General features: G+C 42.0%; 20 pseudogenes; all 20 read left to right on the top strand.

Annotated features, from left to right (window-relative positions):
* The first annotated feature begins 409 nt into the window (after positions 1 to 409).
* On the top strand, positions 410 to 525 carry LOC142678142 (5S ribosomal RNA; annotated as a pseudogene).
* A 6,207-nt stretch (positions 526 to 6,732) lies between these two features.
* LOC142710296 (5S ribosomal RNA) lies at positions 6,733 to 6,848 on the top strand (annotated as a pseudogene).
* Positions 6,849 to 6,917: 69 nt separating this feature from the next.
* LOC142679464 (5S ribosomal RNA) lies at positions 6,918 to 7,035 on the top strand (annotated as a pseudogene).
* Positions 7,036 to 9,894: 2,859 nt separating this feature from the next.
* On the top strand, positions 9,895 to 10,011 carry LOC142709921 (5S ribosomal RNA; annotated as a pseudogene).
* A 1,186-nt stretch (positions 10,012 to 11,197) lies between these two features.
* Positions 11,198 to 11,314, top strand: LOC142701457 (5S ribosomal RNA; annotated as a pseudogene).
* A 255-nt stretch (positions 11,315 to 11,569) lies between these two features.
* On the top strand, positions 11,570 to 11,686 carry LOC142701446 (5S ribosomal RNA; annotated as a pseudogene).
* A 441-nt stretch (positions 11,687 to 12,127) lies between these two features.
* Positions 12,128 to 12,244, top strand: LOC142709910 (5S ribosomal RNA; annotated as a pseudogene).
* Positions 12,245 to 12,313: 69 nt separating this feature from the next.
* LOC142701435 (5S ribosomal RNA) lies at positions 12,314 to 12,430 on the top strand (annotated as a pseudogene).
* A 628-nt stretch (positions 12,431 to 13,058) lies between these two features.
* LOC142707275 (5S ribosomal RNA) lies at positions 13,059 to 13,175 on the top strand (annotated as a pseudogene).
* Positions 13,176 to 13,430: 255 nt separating this feature from the next.
* Positions 13,431 to 13,547, top strand: LOC142711339 (5S ribosomal RNA; annotated as a pseudogene).
* A 441-nt stretch (positions 13,548 to 13,988) lies between these two features.
* Positions 13,989 to 14,105, top strand: LOC142701424 (5S ribosomal RNA; annotated as a pseudogene).
* Positions 14,106 to 14,174: 69 nt separating this feature from the next.
* On the top strand, positions 14,175 to 14,291 carry LOC142701402 (5S ribosomal RNA; annotated as a pseudogene).
* Positions 14,292 to 14,360: 69 nt separating this feature from the next.
* LOC142701391 (5S ribosomal RNA) lies at positions 14,361 to 14,477 on the top strand (annotated as a pseudogene).
* A 1,185-nt stretch (positions 14,478 to 15,662) lies between these two features.
* On the top strand, positions 15,663 to 15,779 carry LOC142701380 (5S ribosomal RNA; annotated as a pseudogene).
* A 69-nt stretch (positions 15,780 to 15,848) lies between these two features.
* Positions 15,849 to 15,965, top strand: LOC142701369 (5S ribosomal RNA; annotated as a pseudogene).
* Positions 15,966 to 16,220: 255 nt separating this feature from the next.
* LOC142701358 (5S ribosomal RNA) lies at positions 16,221 to 16,337 on the top strand (annotated as a pseudogene).
* A 441-nt stretch (positions 16,338 to 16,778) lies between these two features.
* On the top strand, positions 16,779 to 16,895 carry LOC142710268 (5S ribosomal RNA; annotated as a pseudogene).
* A 255-nt stretch (positions 16,896 to 17,150) lies between these two features.
* Positions 17,151 to 17,267, top strand: LOC142711860 (5S ribosomal RNA; annotated as a pseudogene).
* A 69-nt stretch (positions 17,268 to 17,336) lies between these two features.
* On the top strand, positions 17,337 to 17,453 carry LOC142694396 (5S ribosomal RNA; annotated as a pseudogene).
* A 441-nt stretch (positions 17,454 to 17,894) lies between these two features.
* LOC142702031 (5S ribosomal RNA) lies at positions 17,895 to 18,011 on the top strand (annotated as a pseudogene).
* The last annotated feature ends 341 nt before the right edge of the window (positions 18,012 to 18,352 follow it).

Raw genomic sequence — 18,352 nt, 5'->3', positions numbered from 1 at the left:
ATAGATTAAATAGGACTATGGATTAAGGCTTTTAACGGCAATGGCCATTCTAAGCTGAATGTGCCTGCTCTCGTCAGATCGCAGAAGTTACACAGCTTAAGGCCTCGCTAGTACCAGTGTGGGAGACTGTCTGGGAATCCGTGGTGCGGTTTACTTTTTATTATGTCGTTTAGATTTTGTTTCACAATCGATTAAAAAGGACTATGGATTAAAGCATTTAAAGTCAATGGCCATTCTAAGCTGAATGTGCCTGCTCTCGTTAGATCGCAGAAGTTACACAGCTTAACGCCTCGCTAGTACCAGTGTGGGAGACTGTCTGGGAATCCGTGGTGTGGTTGACTTTTTATTATGTCGTTTAGATTTTGTTTCACAATAGATTAAATAGGACTATGGATTAAAGCATTTAACGTCAATGGCCATTCTAAGCTGAATGTGCCTGCTCTCGTCCGAACGCAGAAGTTACACAGCTTAAGGCCTCGCTAGTACCAGTGTGGGAGACTGTCTGGGAATCTGTGGTGCCGTTGAGTTTTTATTATGTCGTTTAGATTTTGTTTCACAATCGATTAAAAAGGACTATGGATTAAAGCCTTTAATGTCAATGGCCATTCTAAGCTGAATGTCCCTGCTCTCGTTAGATCGCAGAAGTTACACAGCTTAAGGCCTCACTAGTACCAGTGTGGGAGACTGTCTGGGAATCCGTGGTGCGATTGACTTTTTATTATGTCGTTTAGATTTTGTTTCACAATCGATTAAAAAGGACTATGGATTAAAGCATTTAATGTCAATGGCCATTCTAAGCTGAATGTGCCTGGTCTCGTCAGATCGCAGAAGTTACACAGCTTAAGGCCTCGCTAGTACCAGTGTGGGAGACTGTCTGGGAATCCGTGGTGCGGTTGACTTTTTATTATGTTGTTTAGATTTTGTTTCACAATAGATTAAATAGGACTATGGATTAAAGCATTTAACTTCAATGGCCATTCTAAGCTGAATGTGCCAGCTCTCGTCACAACGCAGAAGTTACACAGCTTAAGGCCTCGCTAGTACCAGTGTGGGAGACTGTCTGGGAATCCGTGGTGCGGTTGAATTTTTATTATGTCGTTTAGATTTTGTATCACAATCGATTAAAAAGGACTATGGATTAAAGCATTTAATGTCAATGGCCATTCTAAGCTGAATGTCCCTGCTCTCGTCAGATCGCAGAAGTTACACAGCTTAAGTCCTCGCTAGTACCAGTGTGGGAGACTGTCTGGGAATCCGTGGTGCGGTTGACTTTTTATTATGTCGTTTAGATTTTGTTTTACAATCGATTAAAAAGGACTATGGATTAAAGCATTTAACGTCAATGGCCATTCTAAGCTGAATGTGCCTGCCCTCGTTAGATCGCAGAAGTTACACAGCTTAACGCCTCGCTAGTACCAGTGCGGGAGACTGTCTGGGAATCCATGGTGCGGTTGAATTTTTATTATGTCGTTTAGATTTTGTTTCACAATCGATTAAAAAGGACTATGGATTAAAGCATTTAATGTTAATGGCCATTCTAAGCTGAATGTCCCTGCTCTCGTCAGATCGCAGAAGTTACACAGCTTAAGGCCTCGCTAGTACCAGTGTGGGAGACTGTCTGGGAATCCGTGGTGCGGTTGAATTTTTATTATGTCGTTTAGATTTTGTTTCACAATCGATTAAAAAGGACTATGGATTAAAGCATTTAATGTCAATGGCCATTCTAAGCTGAATGTGCCTGCTCTCGTCAGATCGCAGAAGTTACACAGCTTAAGGCCTCGCTAGTACCAGTGTGGGAGACTGTCTGGGAATCCGTGGTGCGGTTGACTTTTTATTATGTCGTTTAGATTTTGTTTCACAATCGATTAAAAAGGACTATGGATTAAAGCATTTAATGTCAATGGCCATTCTAAGCTGAATGTGCCTGCTCTTGTCAGATCGCAGAAATTACACAGCTTAAGGCCTCGCTAGTACCAGTGTGGGAGACTGTCTGGGAATCCGTGGTGCGTTGCCTTTTTATTATGTCGTTTAGATTTTGTTTCACAATCGATTAAAAAGGACTATGGATTAAAGCATTTAATGTCAATGGCCATTCTAAGCTGAATGTCCCTGCTCTCGTCAGATCGCAGAAGTTACACAGCTTAAGTCCTCGCTAGTACCAGTGTGGGAGACTGTCTGGGAATCCGTGGTGCGGTTGACTTTTTATTATGTCGTTTAGATTTTGTTTCACAATCGATTAAAAAGGACTTTGGATTAAAGCATTTAATGTCAGTGGCCATTCTAAGCTGAATGTGCCTGCTCTCGTCAGATCGCAGAAGTTACACAGCTTAAGGCCTCGCTAGTACCAGTGTGGGAGACTGTCTGGGAATCCGTGGTGCGGTTGACTTTTTATTATGTTGTTTAGATTTTGTTTCACAATAGATTAATTAGGACTATGGATTAAGGCTTTTAATGTCAATGGCCATTCTAAGCTGAATGTGCCTGCTCTCGTCAGATCGCAGAAGTTACACAGCTTAAGGCCTCGCTAGTACCAGTGTGGGCGACTGTCTGGGAATCCGTGGTGCAGTTGACTTTTTATTATGTCGTTTAGATTTTGTTTCACAATCGATTAAAAAGGACTATGGATTAAAGCATTCAATGTCAATGGCCATTCTAAGCTGAATGTTCCTGCTCTCGTCAGATCGCAGAAGTTACACAGCTTAAGGCCTCGCTAGTACCAGTGTGGGAGACTGTCTGGGAATCCGTGGTGCGGTTGACTTTTTATTATGTCGTTTAGATTTTGTTTCACAATCGATTAAAAATGACTATGGATTAAAGCATTTAATGTCAATGGCCATTCTAAGCTGAATGTGCCTGCTTTCGTCAGATCGCAGAAGTTACACAGCTTAAGGCCTCGCTAGTACCAGTGTGGGAGACTGTCTGGGAATCCGTGGTGCGGTTGACTTTTTATTATGGCGTTTAGATTTTGTTTCACAATAGATTAAATAGGACTATGGATTAAAGCATTTAACGTCAATGGCCATTCTAAGCTGAATGTGCCTGCTCTCGTCAGAACGCAGAAGTTACACAGCTTAAGGCCTCGCTAGTACCAGTGTGGTAGACTGTCTGGGAATCCGTGGTGCGGTTGAATTTTTATTATGTCGTTTAGATTTTGTTTCACAATCGATTAAAAAGGACTATGGATTAAAGCATTTAATGTCAATGGCCATTCTAAGCTGAATGTCCCTGCTCTCGTCAGATCGCAGACGTTACACAGCTTAAGGCCTCGCTAGTACCAGTGTGGGAGACTGTCTGGGAATCCGTGGTGCGGTTGACTTTTTATTATGTCGTTTAGATTTTGTTTCACAATCGATTAAAAAGGACTATGGATTAAAACATTTAATGTCAATGGCCATTCTAAGCTGGATGTGCCTGCTCTCGTTAGATCGCAGAAGTTACACAGCTTAAGGCCTCGCTAGTACCAGTGTGGGAGACTGTCTGGGAATCCGTGGTGCGGTTGACTTTTTATTATGGCGTTTAGATTTTGTTTCACAATAGATTAAATAGGACTATGGATTAAAGCATTTAACGTCAATGGCCATTCTAAGCTGAATGTCCCTGCTCTCGTCAGATCGCAGACGTTACACAGCTTAAGGCCTCGCTAGTACCAGTGTGGGAGACTGTCTGGGAATCCGTGGTGCGGTTGACTTTTTATTATGTCGTTTAGATTTTGTTTCACAATCGATTAAAAAGGACTATGGATTGAAACATTTAATGTCAATGGCCATTCTAAGCTGGATGTGCCTGCTCTCGTTAGATCGCAGAAGTTACACAGCTTAACGCCTCGCTAGTACCAGTGTGGGAGACTGTCTGGGAATCCGTGGTGCGGTTGACTTTTTATTATGTCGTTTAGATTTTGTTTCACAATCGATTAAAAAGGACTATGGATTAAAGCATTTAATGTCAATGGCCATTCTAAGCTGAATGTCCCTGCTGTCGTCAGATCGCAGAAGTTACACAGCTTAAGGCCTCGCTAGTACCAGTGTGGGAGACTGTCTGGGAATCCGTGGTGCGGTTGACTTTTTATTATGTCGTTTAGATTTTGTTTCACAATCGATTAAAAAGGACTATGGATTAAAGGATTTAATGTCAATGGCCATTCTAAGCTGAATGTGCCTGCTCTCGTCATATCGCAGAAGTTACACAGCTTAAGGCCTCGCTAGTACCAGTGTGGGAGACTGTCTGTGAATCCGTGGTGCGGTTGACTTTTTATTATGTTGTTTAGATTTTGTTTCACAATAGATTAAATAGGACTATGGATTAAGGCTTTTGATGTCAATGGCCATTCTAAGCTGAATGTGCCTGCTCTCATCAGATCGCAGAAGTTACACAGCTTAAGGCCTCGCTAGTAGCAGTGTGGGAGCCTGTCTGGGAATCCGTGGTGCGGTTGACTTTTTATTATGTCGTTTAGATTTTGTTTCACAATCGATTAAAAAGGACTATGGATTAAAGCATTTAATGTCAATGGCCATTCTAAGCTGAATGTGCCTGCTCTCGTTAGATCGCAGAAGTTACGCAGCTTAACGCCTCGCTAGTACCAGTGTGGGAGACTGTCTGGGAATCCGTGGTGCGGTTGACTTTTTATTATGTCGTTTAGATTTTGTTTCACAATAGATTAAATAGGACTATGGATTAAAGCATTTAACGTCAATGGCCATTCTAAGCTGAATGTGCTTGCTCTCGTCAGATCGCAGAAGTTACACAGCTTAAGGCCTCGCTAGTACCAGTGTGGGAGACTGTCTGGGAATCCGTGGTGCGGTTGAATTTTTATTATGTCGTTTAGATTTTGTTTCACAATCGATTAAAAAGGACTATGGATTAAAGCATTTAATGTCAATGGCCATTCTAAGATGAATGTCCCTGCTCTCGTCAGATCGCAGAAGTTACACAGCTTAAGGCCTCGCTAGTACCAGTGTGGGAGACTGTCTGGGAATCAGTGGTGCGGTTGACTTTTTATTATGTCGTTTAGATTTTGTTTCACAATCGATTAAAAAGGACTATGGATTAAAGCCTTTAATGTCAATGGCCATTCTAAGCTGGATAAGCCTGCTCTCGTTAGATCGCAGAAGTTACACAGCTTAACGCCTCGATAGTACCAGTGTGGGAGACTGTCTGGGAATCCGTGGTGCGGTTGACTTTTTATTATGTCGTTTAGATTTTGTTTCACAATAGATTAAATAGGACTATGGATTAAAGCATTTAACGTCAACGGCCATTCTAAGCTGAATGTGCCTGCTCTCGTCAGATCGCAGAAGTTACACAGCTTAAGGCCTCGCTAGTACCATTGTGGGAGACTGTCTGGGAATCCGTGGTGCGGTTGACTTTTTATTATGTCGTTTAGATTTTGTTTCACAATCGATTAAAAAGGACTATGGATTAAAGCATTTAATGTCAATGGCCATTCTAAGCTGAATGTGCCTGCTCTCGTCAGATCGCAGAAGTTACACAGCTTAAGGCCTCGCTAGTACCAGTGTGGGAGACTGTCTGGGAATCCGTGGTGCAGTTGAATTTTTATTATGTCGTTTAGATTTTGTTTCACAATCGATTAAAAAGGACTATGGATTAAAGCTTTTAATGTCAATGGCCATTCTAAGCTGAATGTGCCTGCTCTCGTCAGATCGCAGAAGTTACACAGCTTAAAGCCTCGCTAGTACCAGTGTGGGAGACTGTCTGGGAATCCGTGGTGCGGTTGACTTTTTATTATGTCGTTTAGATTTTGTTTCACAATAGATTAAATAGGACTATGGATTAAAGCATTTAACGTCAATGGCCATTCTAAGCTGAATGTGCCTGCTCTCGTCAGATCGCAGAAGTTACACAGCTTAAGGCCTCGCTAGTACCAGTGTGGGAGACTGTCTGGGAATCAGTGGTGCGGTTCACTTTTTATTATGTCGTTTAGATTTTGTTTCACAATCGATTAAAAAGGACTATGGATTAAAGTATTTAATGTCAATGGCCATTCTAAGCTGAATGTGCCTGCTTTCGTCAGATCGCAGAAGTTACACAGCTTAAGCCCTCGCTAGTACCAGTGTGGGAGACTGTCTGGGAATCCGTGGTGCGGTTGACTTTTTATTATGTCGTTTAGATTTTGTTTCACAATAGATTAAATAGGACTATGGATTAAAGCATTTAACGTCAATGGCCATTCTAACCTGAATGTGCCTGCTCTTGTCAGAACGCAGAAGTTACACAGCTTAAGGCCTCGCTAGTACCAGTGTGGGAGACTGTCTGGGAATCCGTGGTGCGGTTGAATTTTTATTATGTCGTTTAGATTTTGTTTCACAATCGATTAAAAAGGACTATGGATTAAAGCATTTAATGTCGATGGCCATTCTAAGCTGAATGTCCCTGCTCTCGTCAGATCGCAGAAGATACACAGCTTAAGGCCTCGCTAGTACCAGTGTGGGAGACTGTCTGGGAATCCGTGGTACGGTTGACTTTTTATTATGTTGTTTAGATTTTGTTTCACAATAGATTAAATAGGACTATGGATTAAGGCTTTTAATGTCAATGGCCGTTCTAAGCTGAATGTGCCTGCTCTCGTCAGATCGCAGAAGTTACACAGCTTAAGGCCTCGCTAGTACCTGTGTGGGAGACTGTCTGGGAATCCGTGGTGCGGTTGACTTTTTATTATGTCGTTTAGATTTTGTTTCACAATAGATTAAATAGGACTATGGATTAAGGCATTTAACGTCAATGGCCATTCTAAGCTGAATGTGCCTGCTCTCGTCAGATCGCAGAAGTTACACAGCTTAAGGCCTCGCTAGTACTAGTGTGGGAGACTGTCTGGGAATCCGTGGTGCGGTTGACTTTTTATTATGCCGTTTAGATTTTGTTTCACAATAGATTAAATAGGACTATGGATTAGATCATTTAACGTCAATGGCCATTCTAAGCTGAATGTGCCTGCTCTCGTCAGATCGCAGAAGTTACACAGCTTAAGGCCTCGCTAGTACCAGTGTGGGAGACTGTCTGGGAATCCGTGGTGCTGTTGAATTTTTATTATGTCGTTTAGATTTTGTTTCACAATCGATTAAAAAGGACTATGGATTACAGCATTTAATGTCAATGGCCATTCTAAGCTGAATGTCCCTGCTCTCGTCAGATCGCAGAAGTTACACAGCTTAATGCCTCGCTAGTACCAGTGTGGGAGACTGTCTGGGAATCCGTGGTGCGGTTGACTTTTTATTATGTCGTTTAGATTTTGTTTCACAATCGATTAAAAAGGACTATGGATTAAAGCATTTAATGTCAATGGCCATTCTAAGCTGAATGTGCCTGCTCTCGTCAGATCGCAGAAGTTACACAGCTTAAGGCCTCACTAGTACCAGTGTGGGAGACTGTCTGGGAATCCGTGGTGCGGTTGACTTTTTATTATGTCGTTTAGATTTTGTTTCACAATCGATTAAAAAGGACTATGGATTAAAGCATTTAATGTTAATGGCCATTCTAAGCTGAATGTGCCTGTTTTAGTCAGATTGCAGAAGTTACACAGCTTAACGCCTCGCTAGTACCAGTGTGGGAGACTGTCTGGGAATCCGTGGTGCGGTTGAATTTTTATTATGTCGTTTAGATTTTGTTTCACAATCGATTAAAAAGGACTATGGATTAAAGCATTTAATGTCAAAGGCCATTCTAAGCTGAATGTGCCTGCTCTCGTCAGATCGCAGAAGTTACACAGCTTAAGGCCTTGCTAGTACCAGTGTGGGAGACTGTCTGGGAATCCGTGGTGCGGTTGACTTTTTATTATGTCGTTTAGATTTTGTTTCACAATAGATTAAATAGGACTATGGATTAAAGCATTTAACGTCAATGGCCATTCTAAGCTGAATGTGCCTGCTCTCGTCAGATCGCAGAAGTTACACAGCTTAAGGCCTCGCTAGTACCAGTGTGGGAGGCTGTCTGGGAATCCGTGGTGCGGTTGCCTTTTTATTATGTCGTTTAGATTTTGTTTGACAATCGATTAAAAAGGACTATGGATTAAAGTATTTCATGTCAATGGCCATTCTAAGCTGAATGTGCCTGCTTTTGTCAGATCGCAGAAGTTACACAGCTTAAGGCCTCGCTAGTACCAGTGTGGGAGACTGTCTGGGAATCCGTGGTGCGGTTGACTTTTTATTATGTCGTTTAGATTTTGTTTCACAATCGATTAAAAAGGACTATGGATTAAAGCATTTAACGTCAATGGCCATTCTAAGCTGAATGTGCCTGCTCTTGTCAGAACGCAGAAGTTACACAGCTTAAGGCCTCGCTAGTACCAGTGTGGGAGACTGTCTGGGAATCCGTGGTGCGGTTGAATTTTTATTATGTCGTTTAGATTTTGTTTCACAATCGATTAAAAAGGACTATGGATTAAAGCATTTAATGTCAATGGCCATTCTAAGCTGAATGTCCCTGCTCTCGTCAGATCGCAGAAGTTACACAGCTTAAGGCCTCGCTAGTACCAGTGTGGGAGACTGTCTGGGAATCCGTGGTACGGTTGACTTTTTATTATGTTGTTTAGATTTTGTTTCACAATAGATTAAATAGGACTATGGATTAAGGCTTTTAATGTCAATGGCCATTCTAAGCTGAATGTGCCTGCTCTCGTCAGATCGCAGAAGTTACACAGCTTAAGGCCTCGCTAGTACCAGTGTGGGAGACTGTCTGGGAATCCGTGGTGCGGTTGACTTTTTATTATGTCGTTTAGATTTTGTTTCACAATCGATTAAAAAGGACTATGGATTAAAGCATTTAATGTCAATGGCCATTCTAAGCTGAATGTCCCTGCTCTCGTCAGATCGCAGAAGTTACACAGCTTAAGTCCTCGCTAGTACCAGTGTGGGAGACTGTCTGGGAATCCGTGGTGCGGTTGACTTTTTATTATGTCGTTTAGATTTTGTTTCACAATCGATTAAAAAGGACTTTGGATTAAAGCATTTAATGTCAGTGGCAATTCTAAGCTGAATGTGCCTGCTCTCGTCAGATCGCAGAAGTTACACAGCTTAAGGCCTCGTTAGTACCAGTGTGGGAGACTGTCTGGGAATCCGTGGTGCGGTTGACTTTTTATTATGTTGTTTAGATTTTGTTTCACAATAGATTAATTAGGACTATGGATTAAGGCTTTTAATGTCAATGGCCATTCTAAGCTGAATGTGCCTGCTCTCGTCAGATCGCAGAAGTTACACAGCTTAAGGCCTCGCTAGTACCAGTGTGGGCGACTGTCTGGGAATCCGTGGTGCGGTTGAATTTTTATTATGTCGTTTAGATTTTGTTTCACAATCGATTAAAAAGGACTATGGATTAAAGCATTTAATGTCAATGGCCATTCTAAGCTGAAAGTCGCTGCTCTCGTCAGATCGCAGAAGTTACACAGCTTAAGGCCTCGCTAGTACCAGTGTGGGAGACTGTCTGGGAATCCGTGGTGCGGTTGACTTTTTATTATGTTGTTTAGATTTTGTTTCACAATAGATTAAATAGGACTATGGATTAAGGCTTTTAATGTCAATGGCAATTCTAAGCTGAATGTGCCTGCTCTCGTTAGATCGCAGAAGTTACACAGCTTAAGGCCTCGCTAGTACCAGTGTGGGAGACTGTCTGGGAATCCGTGGTGCGGTTGACTTTTTATTATGTCGTTTAGATTTTGTTTCACAATAGATTAAATAGGACTATGGATTAAAGCATTTAACGTCAATGGCCATTCTAAGCTGAATGTGCCTGCTCTCGTCAGATCGCAGAAGTTACACAGCTTAAGGCCTCGCTAGTACCAGTGTGGGAGACTGTCTGGGAATCCGTGGTGCGGTTGAATTTTTATTATGTCGTTTAGATTTTGTTTCACAATCGATTAAAAAGGACTATGGATTAAAGCATTTAATGTCAATGGCCATTCTAAGCTGAATGTCCCTGCTCTCGTCAGATCGCAGAAGTTACACAGCTTAAGGCCTCGCTAGTACCAGTGTGGGAGACTGTCTGGGAATCCGTGGTGCGGTTGACTTTTTATTATGTCGTTTAGATTTTGTTTCACAATCGATTAAAAAGGACTATGGATTAAAGCATTCAATGTCAATGGCCATTCTAAGCTGAATGTGCCTGCACTCGTCAGATCGCAGAAGTTACACAGCTTAAGGCCTCGCTAGTACCAGTGTGGGAGACTGTCTGGGAATCCGTGGTGCGGTTGACGTTTTATTATGTCGTTTAGATTTTGTTTCACAATCGATTAAAAATGACTATGGATTAAAGCATTTAATGTCAATGGCCATTCTAAGCTGAATGTGCCTGCTTTCGTCAGATCGCAGAAGTTACACAGCTTAAGGCCTCGCTAGTACCAGTGTGGGAGACTGTCTGGGAATCCGTGGTGCGGTTGACTTTTTATTATGGCGTTTAGATTTTGTTTCACAATAGATTAAATAGGACTATGGATTAAAGCATTTAACGACAATGGCCATTCTAAGCTGAATGTGCCTGCTCTCGTCCGAACGCAGAAGTTACACAGCTTATAGGCCTCGCTAGTACCAGTGTGGTAGACTGTCTGGGAATCCGTGGTGCGGTTGAATTTTTATTATGTCGTTTAGATTTTGTTTCACAATCGATTAAAAAGGACTATGGATTAAAGCATTTAATGTCAATGGCCATTCTAAGCTGAATGACCCTGCTCTCGTCAGATCGCAGACGGTACACAGCTTAAGGCCTCGCTAGTACCAGTGTGGGAGACTGTCTGTGAATCCGTGGTGCGGTTGACTTTTTATTATGTTGTTTAGATTTTGTTTCACAATAGATTAAATAGGACTATGGATTAAGGCTTTTGATGTCAATGGCCATTCTAAGCTGAATGTGCCTGCTCTCGTCAGATCGCAGAAGTTACACAGCTTAAGGCCTCGCTAGTACCAGTGTGGGAGCCTGTCTGGGAATCCGTGGTGCGGTTGACTTTTTATTATGTCGTTTAGATTTTGTTTCACAATCGATTAAAAAGGACTATGGATTAAAGCATTTAATGTCAATGGCCATTCTAAGCTGAATGTGCCTGCTCTCGTTAGATCGCAGAAGTTACGCAGCTTAACGCCTCGCTATTACCAGTGTGGGAGACTGTCTGGGAATCCGTGGTGCGGTTGACTTTTTATTATGTCGTTTAGATTTTGTTTCACAATAGATTAAATAGGACTATGGATTGAAGCATTTAACGTCAATGGCCATTCTAAGCTGAATGTGCCTGCTCTCGTCAGATCGCAGAAGTTACACAGCTTAAGGCCTCGCTAGTACCAGTGTGGGAGACTGTCTGGGAATCCGTGGTGCGGTTGACTTTTTATTATGTCGTTTAGATTTTGTTTCACAATCGATTAAAAAGGACTATGGATTAAAACATTTAATGTCAATGGCCATTCTAAGCTGGATGTGCCTGCTCTCGTTAGATCGCAGAAGTTACACAGCTTAACGCCTCGCTAGTACCAGTGTGGGAGACTGTCTGGGAATCCGTGGTGCGGTTGACTTTTTATTATGTCGTTTAGATTTTGTTTCACAATCGATTAAAAAGGACTATGGATTAAAGGATTTAATGTCAATGGCCATTCTAAGCTGAATGTGCCTGCTCTCGTCAGATCGCAGAAGTTACACAGCTTAAGGCCTCGCTAGTACCAGTGTGGGAGACTGTCTGGGAATCCGTGGTGCGGTTGACTTTTTATTATGTCGTTTAGATTTTGTTTCACAATCGATTAAAAAGGACTATGGATTAAAGCCTTTAATGTCAATGGCCATTCTAAGCTGGATGTGCCTGCTCTCGTTAGATCGCAGAAGTTACACAGCTTAACGCCTCGATAGTACCAGTGTGGGAGACTGTCTGGGAATCCGTGGTGCGGTTGACTTTTTATTATGTCGTTTAGATTTTGTTTCACAATAGATTAAATAGGACTATGGATTAAAGCATTTAACGTCAATGGCCATTCTAAGCTGAATGTGCCTGCTCTCGTCAGATCGCAGAAGTTACACAGCTTAAGGCCTCGCTAGTACCATTGTGGGAGACTGTCTGGGAATCCGTGGTGCGGTCGAATTTTTATTATGTCGTTTAGATTTTGTTTCACAATCGATTAAAAAGGACTATGGATTAAAGCATTTAATGTCAATGGCCATTCTAAGCTGAATGTCCCTGCTCTCGTCAGATCGCAGAAGTTACACAGCTTAAGGCCTCGCTAGTACCAGTGTGGGAGACTGTCTGGGAATCCGTGGTGCGGTTGACTTTTTATTATGTCGTTTAGATTTTGTTTCACAATCGATTAAAAAGGACTATGGATTAAAGCATTTAATGTCAATGGCCATTCTAAGCTGAATGTGCCTGCTCTCGTCAGATCGCAGAAGTTACACAGCTTAAGGCCTCGCTAGTACCAGTGTGGGAGACTGTCTGGGAATCCGTGGTGCGGTTGACTTTTTATTATGTCGTTTAGATTTTGTTTCACAATAGATTAAATAGGACTATGGATTAAAGCATTTAACGTCAATGGCCATTCTAAGCTGAATGTGCCTGCTCTCGTCAGATCGCAGAAGTTACACAGCTTAAGGCCTCGCTAGTACCAGTGTGGGAGACTGTTCTGGGAATCCGTGGTGCGGTTGACTTTTTATTATGCCGTTTAGATTTTGTTTCACAATAGATTAAATAGGACTATGGATTAAATCATTTAACGGCAATGGCCATTCTAAGCTGAATGTGCCTGCTCTCGTCAGATCGCAGAAGTTACACAGCTTAAGGCCTCGCTAGTACCAGTGTGGGAGACTGTCTGGGAATCCGTGGTGCGGTTGAATGATTATTATGTCGTTTAGATTTTGTTTCACAATCGATTAAAAAGGACTATGGATCACAGCATTTAATGTCAATGGCCATTCTAAGCTGAATGTCCCTGCTCTCGTCATATCGCAGAAGTTACACAGCTTAATGCCTCGCTAGTACCAGTGTGGGAGACTGTCTGGGAATCCGTGGTGCGGTTGACTTTTTATTATGTCGTTTAGATTTTGTTTCACAATCGATTAAAAAGGACTATGGATTAAAGCATTTAATGTCAATGGCCATTCTAAGCTGAATGTGCCTGCTCTCGTCAGATCGCAGAAGTTACACAGCTTAAGGCCTCACTAGTACCAGTGTGGGAGACTGTCTGGGAATCCGTGGTGCGGTTGACTTTTTATTATGTCGTTTAGATTTTGTTTCACAATCGATTAAAAAGGACTATGGATTAAAGCATTTAATGTCAATGGCCATTCTAAGCTGAATGTGCCTGTTTTCGTCAGATTGCAGAAGTTACACAGCTTAAGGCCTCGCTAGTACCAGTGTGGGAGACTGTCTGGGAATCCGTGGTGCGGTTGAATTTTTATTATGTCGTTTAGATTTTGTTTCACAATCGATTAAAAAGGACTATGGATTAAAGCATTTAATGTCAAAGGCCATTCTAAGCTGAATGTGCCTGCTCTCGTCAGAACGCAGAAGTTACACAGCTTAAGGCCTCGCTAGTACCAGTGTGGGAGACTGTCTGGGAATCCGTGGTGCGGTTGACTTTTTATTATGTCGTTTAGATTTTGTTTCACAATAGATTAAATAGGACTATGGATTAAAGCATTTAACGTCAATGGCCATTCTAAGCTGAATGTGCCTGCTCTCGTCAGATCGCAGAAGTTACACAGCTTAAGGCCTCGCTAGTACCAGTGTGGGAGGCTGTCTGGGAATACATGGTGGGGTTGCCTTTTTATTATGTCGTTTAGATTTTGTTTCACAATCGATTAAAAAGGACTATGGATTAAAGTATTTGATGTCAATGGCCATTCTAAGCTGAATGTGCCTACTTTTGTCAGATCGCAGAAGTTACACAGCTTAAGGCCTCGCTAGTACCAGTGTGGGAGACTGTCTGGGAATCCGTGGTGCGGTTGACTTTTTATTATGTTGTTTAGATTTTGTTTCACAATAGATTAATTAGGACTATGGATTAAGGCTTTTAATGTCAATGGCCATTCTAAGCTGAATGTGCCTGCTCTCGTCAGATCGCAGAAGTTACACAGCTTAAGGCCTCGCTAGTACCAGTGTGGGAGACTGTCTGGGAATCCGTGGTGCGGTTGACTTTTTATTATGTCGTTTAGATTTTGTTTCACAATAGATTAAATAGGACTATGGATTAAAGCATTTAAAGTCAATGGCCATTCTAAGCTGAATGTGCCTGCTCTCGTCAGATCGCAGAAGTTACACAGCTTAAGGCCTCGCTAGTACCAGTGTGGGAGACTGTCTGGGAATCCGTGGTGCGGTTGACTTTTTATTATGTTGTTTAGATTTTGTTTCACAATAGATTAAATAGGACTATGGATTAAAGCATTTAAAGTCAATGGCCATTCTAAGCTGAATGTGCCTGCTCTCGTCAGATCGCAGAAGTTACACAGCTTAAGGCCTCGCTAGTACCAGTGTGGGAGACTGTCTGGGAATCCGTGGTGCGGTTGACTTTTTATTATGTCGTTTAGATTTTGTTTCACAATCGATTAAAAAGGACTTTGGATTAAAGCATTTAATGTCAGTGGCCATTCTAAGCTGAATGTGGCTGCTCTCGTCAGATCGCAGAAGTTACACAGCTTAAGGCCTCGCTAGTACCAGTGTGGGAGACTGTCTGGGAATCCGTGGTGCGGTTGACTTTTTATTATGTCGTTTAGATTTTGTTTCACAATCGATTAAAAAGGACTATAAATTAAAGCATTTAATGTCAATGGCCATTCTAAGCTGAATGTGCCTGCTCTCGTCAGATCGCAGAAGTTACACAGCTTAAGGCCTCGCTAGTATCAGTGTGGGAGACTGTCTGGGAATCCGTGGTGCGGTTGACTTTTTATTATGTCGTTTAGATTTTGTTTCACAATAGATTAAATAGGACTATGGATTAAAGCATTTAACGTCAATGGCCATTCTAAGCTGAATGTGCCTGCTCTCGTCAGATCGCAGAAGTTACACAGCTTAAGGCCTCGCTAGTACCAGTGTGGGAGGCTGTCTGGGAATACATGGTGGGGTTGCCTTTTTATTATGTCGTTTAGATTTTGTTTCACAATCGATTAAAAAGGACTATGGATTAAAGTATTTGATGTCAATGGCCATTCTAAGCTGAATGTGCCTACTTTTGTCAGATCGCAGAAGTTACACAGCTTAAGGCCTCGCTAGTACCAGTGTGGGAGACTGTCTGGGAATCCGTGGTGCGGTTGACTTTTTATTATGTCGTTTAGATTTTGTTTCACAATCGATTAAAAAGGACTATGGATTAAAGTATTTGATGTCAATGGCCATTCTAAGCTGAATGTGCCTGCTTTCGTCAGATCGCAGAAGTTACACAGCTTAAGGCCTCGCTAGTACCAGTGTGGGAGACTGTCTGGGAATCCGTGGTGCGGTTGACCTTTTATTATGTCGTTTAGATTTTGTTTCACAATCGATTAAAAAGGACTTTGGATTAAAGCATTTAATGTCAGTGGCCATTCTAAGCTGAATGTGGCTGCTCTCATCAGATTGCAGAAGTTACACAGCTTAAGGCCTCGCTAGTACCAGTGTGGGAGACTGTCTGGGAATCCGTGGTGCGGTTGACTTTTTATTATGTTGTTTAGATTTTGTTTCACAATAGATTAATTAGGACTATGGATTAAGGCTTTTAATGTCAATGGCCATTCTAAGCTGAATGTGCCTGCTCTCGTCAGATCGCAGAAGTTACACAGCTTAAGGCCTCGCTAGTACCAGTGTGGGAGACTGTCTGGGAATCCGTGGTGCGGTTGACTTTTTATTATGTCGTTTAGATTTTGTTTCACAATAGATTAAATAGGACTATGGATTAAAGCATTTAAAGTCAATGGCCATTCTAAGCTGAATGTGCCTGCTCTCGTCAGATCGCAGAAGTTACACAGCTTAAGGCCTCGCTAGTACCAGTGTGGGAGACTGTCTGGGAATCCGTGGTGCGGTTGACATTTTATTATGTCGTTTAGATTTTGTTTCACAATCGATTAAAAAGGACTTTGGATTAAAGCATTTAATGTCAGTGGCCATTCTAAGCTGAATGTGGCTGCTCTCGTCAGATCGCAGAAGTTACACAGCTTAAGGCCTCGCTAGTACCAGTGTGGGAGACTGTCTGGGAATCCGTGGTGCGGTTGACTTTTTATTATGTTGTTTAGATTTTGTTTCACAATAGATTAAATAGGACTATGGATTAAAGCATTTAAAGTCAATGGCCATTCTAAGCTGAATGTGCCTGCTCTCGTCAGATCGCAGAAGTTACACAGCTTAAGGCCTCGCTAGTACCAGTGTGGGAGACTGTCTGGGAATCCGTGGTGCGGTTGACTTTTTATTATGTCGTTTAGATTTTGTTTCACAATCGATTAAAAAGGACTTTGGATTAAAGCATTTAATGTCAGTGGCCATTCTAAGCTGAATGTGGCTGCTCTCGTCAGATCGCAGAAGTTACACAGCTTAAGGCCTCGCTAGTACCAGTGTGGGAGACTGTCTGGGAATCCGTGGTGCGGTTGACTTTTTATTATGTCGTTTAGATTTTGTTTCACAATCGATTAAAAAGGACTATAAATTAAAGCATTTAATGTCAATGGCCATTCTAAGCTGAATGTTCCTGCTCTCGTCAGATCGCAGAAGTTACACAGCTTAAGGCCTCGCTAGTATCAGTGTGGGAGACTGTCTGGGAATCCGTGGTGCGGTTGACTTTTTACTATGTTGTTTAGATTTTGTTTCACAATAGATTAAATAGGACTATGGATTAAGGCTTCTAATGTCAATGGCCATTCTAAGCTGAATGTGCCTGCTCTCGTCAGATCGCAGAAGTTACACAGCTTAAGGCCTCGCTAGTACCAGTGTGGGAGACTGTCTGGGAATCCGTGGTGCGGTTGAATTTTTATTATGTCGTTTAGATTTTGTTTTACAATCGATTAAAAAGGACTATGGATTAAAGCATTTAATGTCAATGGCCATTCTAAGCTGAATGTGCCTGCTCTCGTCAGATCGCAGAAGTTACACAGCTTAAGGCCTCGCTAGTACTAGTGTGGGAGACTGTCTGGGAATCAGTGGTGCGGTTGACTTTTTATTATGTCGTTTAGATTTTGTTTCACAATAGATTAAATAGGACTATGGATTAAAGCATTTAACGTTAATGGCCATTCTAAGCTGAATGTGCCTGCTCTCGTCAGAACGCAGAAGTTACACAGCTTAAGGCCTCGCTAGTACCAGTGTGGGAGACTGTCTGGGAATCCGTGGTGCGGTTGAATTTTTATTATGTCGTTTAGATTTTGTTTCACAATCGATTAAAAAGGACTATGGATTAAAGCATTTAATGTCAATGGCCATTCTAAGCTGAATGTGCCTGCTCCCGTCAGATCGCAGAAGTTACACAGCTTAAGGCCTCACTAGTACCAGTGTGGGAGACTGTCTGGGAATCCGTGGTGCGGTTGACTTTTTATTATGTCGTTTAGATTTTGTTTCACAATCGATTAAAAAGGACTATGGACTAAAACATTTAATGTCAATGGCCATTATAAGCTGAATGTGCCTGCTCTCGTCCGATCGCAGAAGTTACACAGCTTAAGGCCTCGCTAGTACCAGTGTGGGAGACTGTCTGGGAATCCGGGGTGCGGTTGACTTTTTATTATGTCGTTTAGATTTTGTTTCACAATCGATTAAAAAGGACTATGGATTAAAGCATTTAATGTCAATGGCCATTCTAAGCTGAATGTGCCTGCTTTCGTCAGATCGCAGAAGTTACACAGCTTAAGGCCTCGCTAGTACCAGTGTGGGAGACTGTCTGGGAATCCGTGGTGCGGTTGACTTTTTATTATGTCGTTTAGATTTTGTTTCACAATAGATTAAATAGGACTATGGATTAAAGCATTTCATGTCAATGGCCATTCTAAGCTGAATGTGCCTGCTCTCGTCAGAACGCAGAAGTTACACAGCTTAAGGCCTCGCTAGTACCAGTGTGGGAGACTGTCTGGGAATCCGTGGTGCGGTTGAATTTTTATTATGTCGTTTAGATTTTGTTTCACAATAGATTAAATAGGACTATGGATTAAAGCATTTAACATCAATGGCCATTCTAAACTGAATGTGCCTGCTCTCGTCAGATCGCAGAAGTTACACAGCTTAAGGCCTCGCTAGTACCAGTGTGGGAGACTGTCTGGGAATCCGTGGTGCGGTCTAATTTTTATTATGTCGTTTAGATTTTGTTTCACAATCGATTAAAAAGGACTATGGATTAAAGCATTTAATGTCAATGGCCATTCTAAGCTGAATGTCCCTGCTCTCGTCAGATCGCAGAAGTTACACAGCTTAAGGCCTCGCTTGTACCAGTGTGGG

This window comes from Rhinoderma darwinii, chromosome 1 (assembly GCF_050947455.1).
Source record: "Rhinoderma darwinii isolate aRhiDar2 chromosome 1, aRhiDar2.hap1, whole genome shotgun sequence".
Classification (NCBI taxonomy): Eukaryota; Metazoa; Chordata; class Amphibia; order Anura; family Rhinodermatidae; genus Rhinoderma; species Rhinoderma darwinii.
Note: the sequence above shows the minus strand (reverse complement) of the source record. Positions and strands in the feature narration are given on the sequence as shown.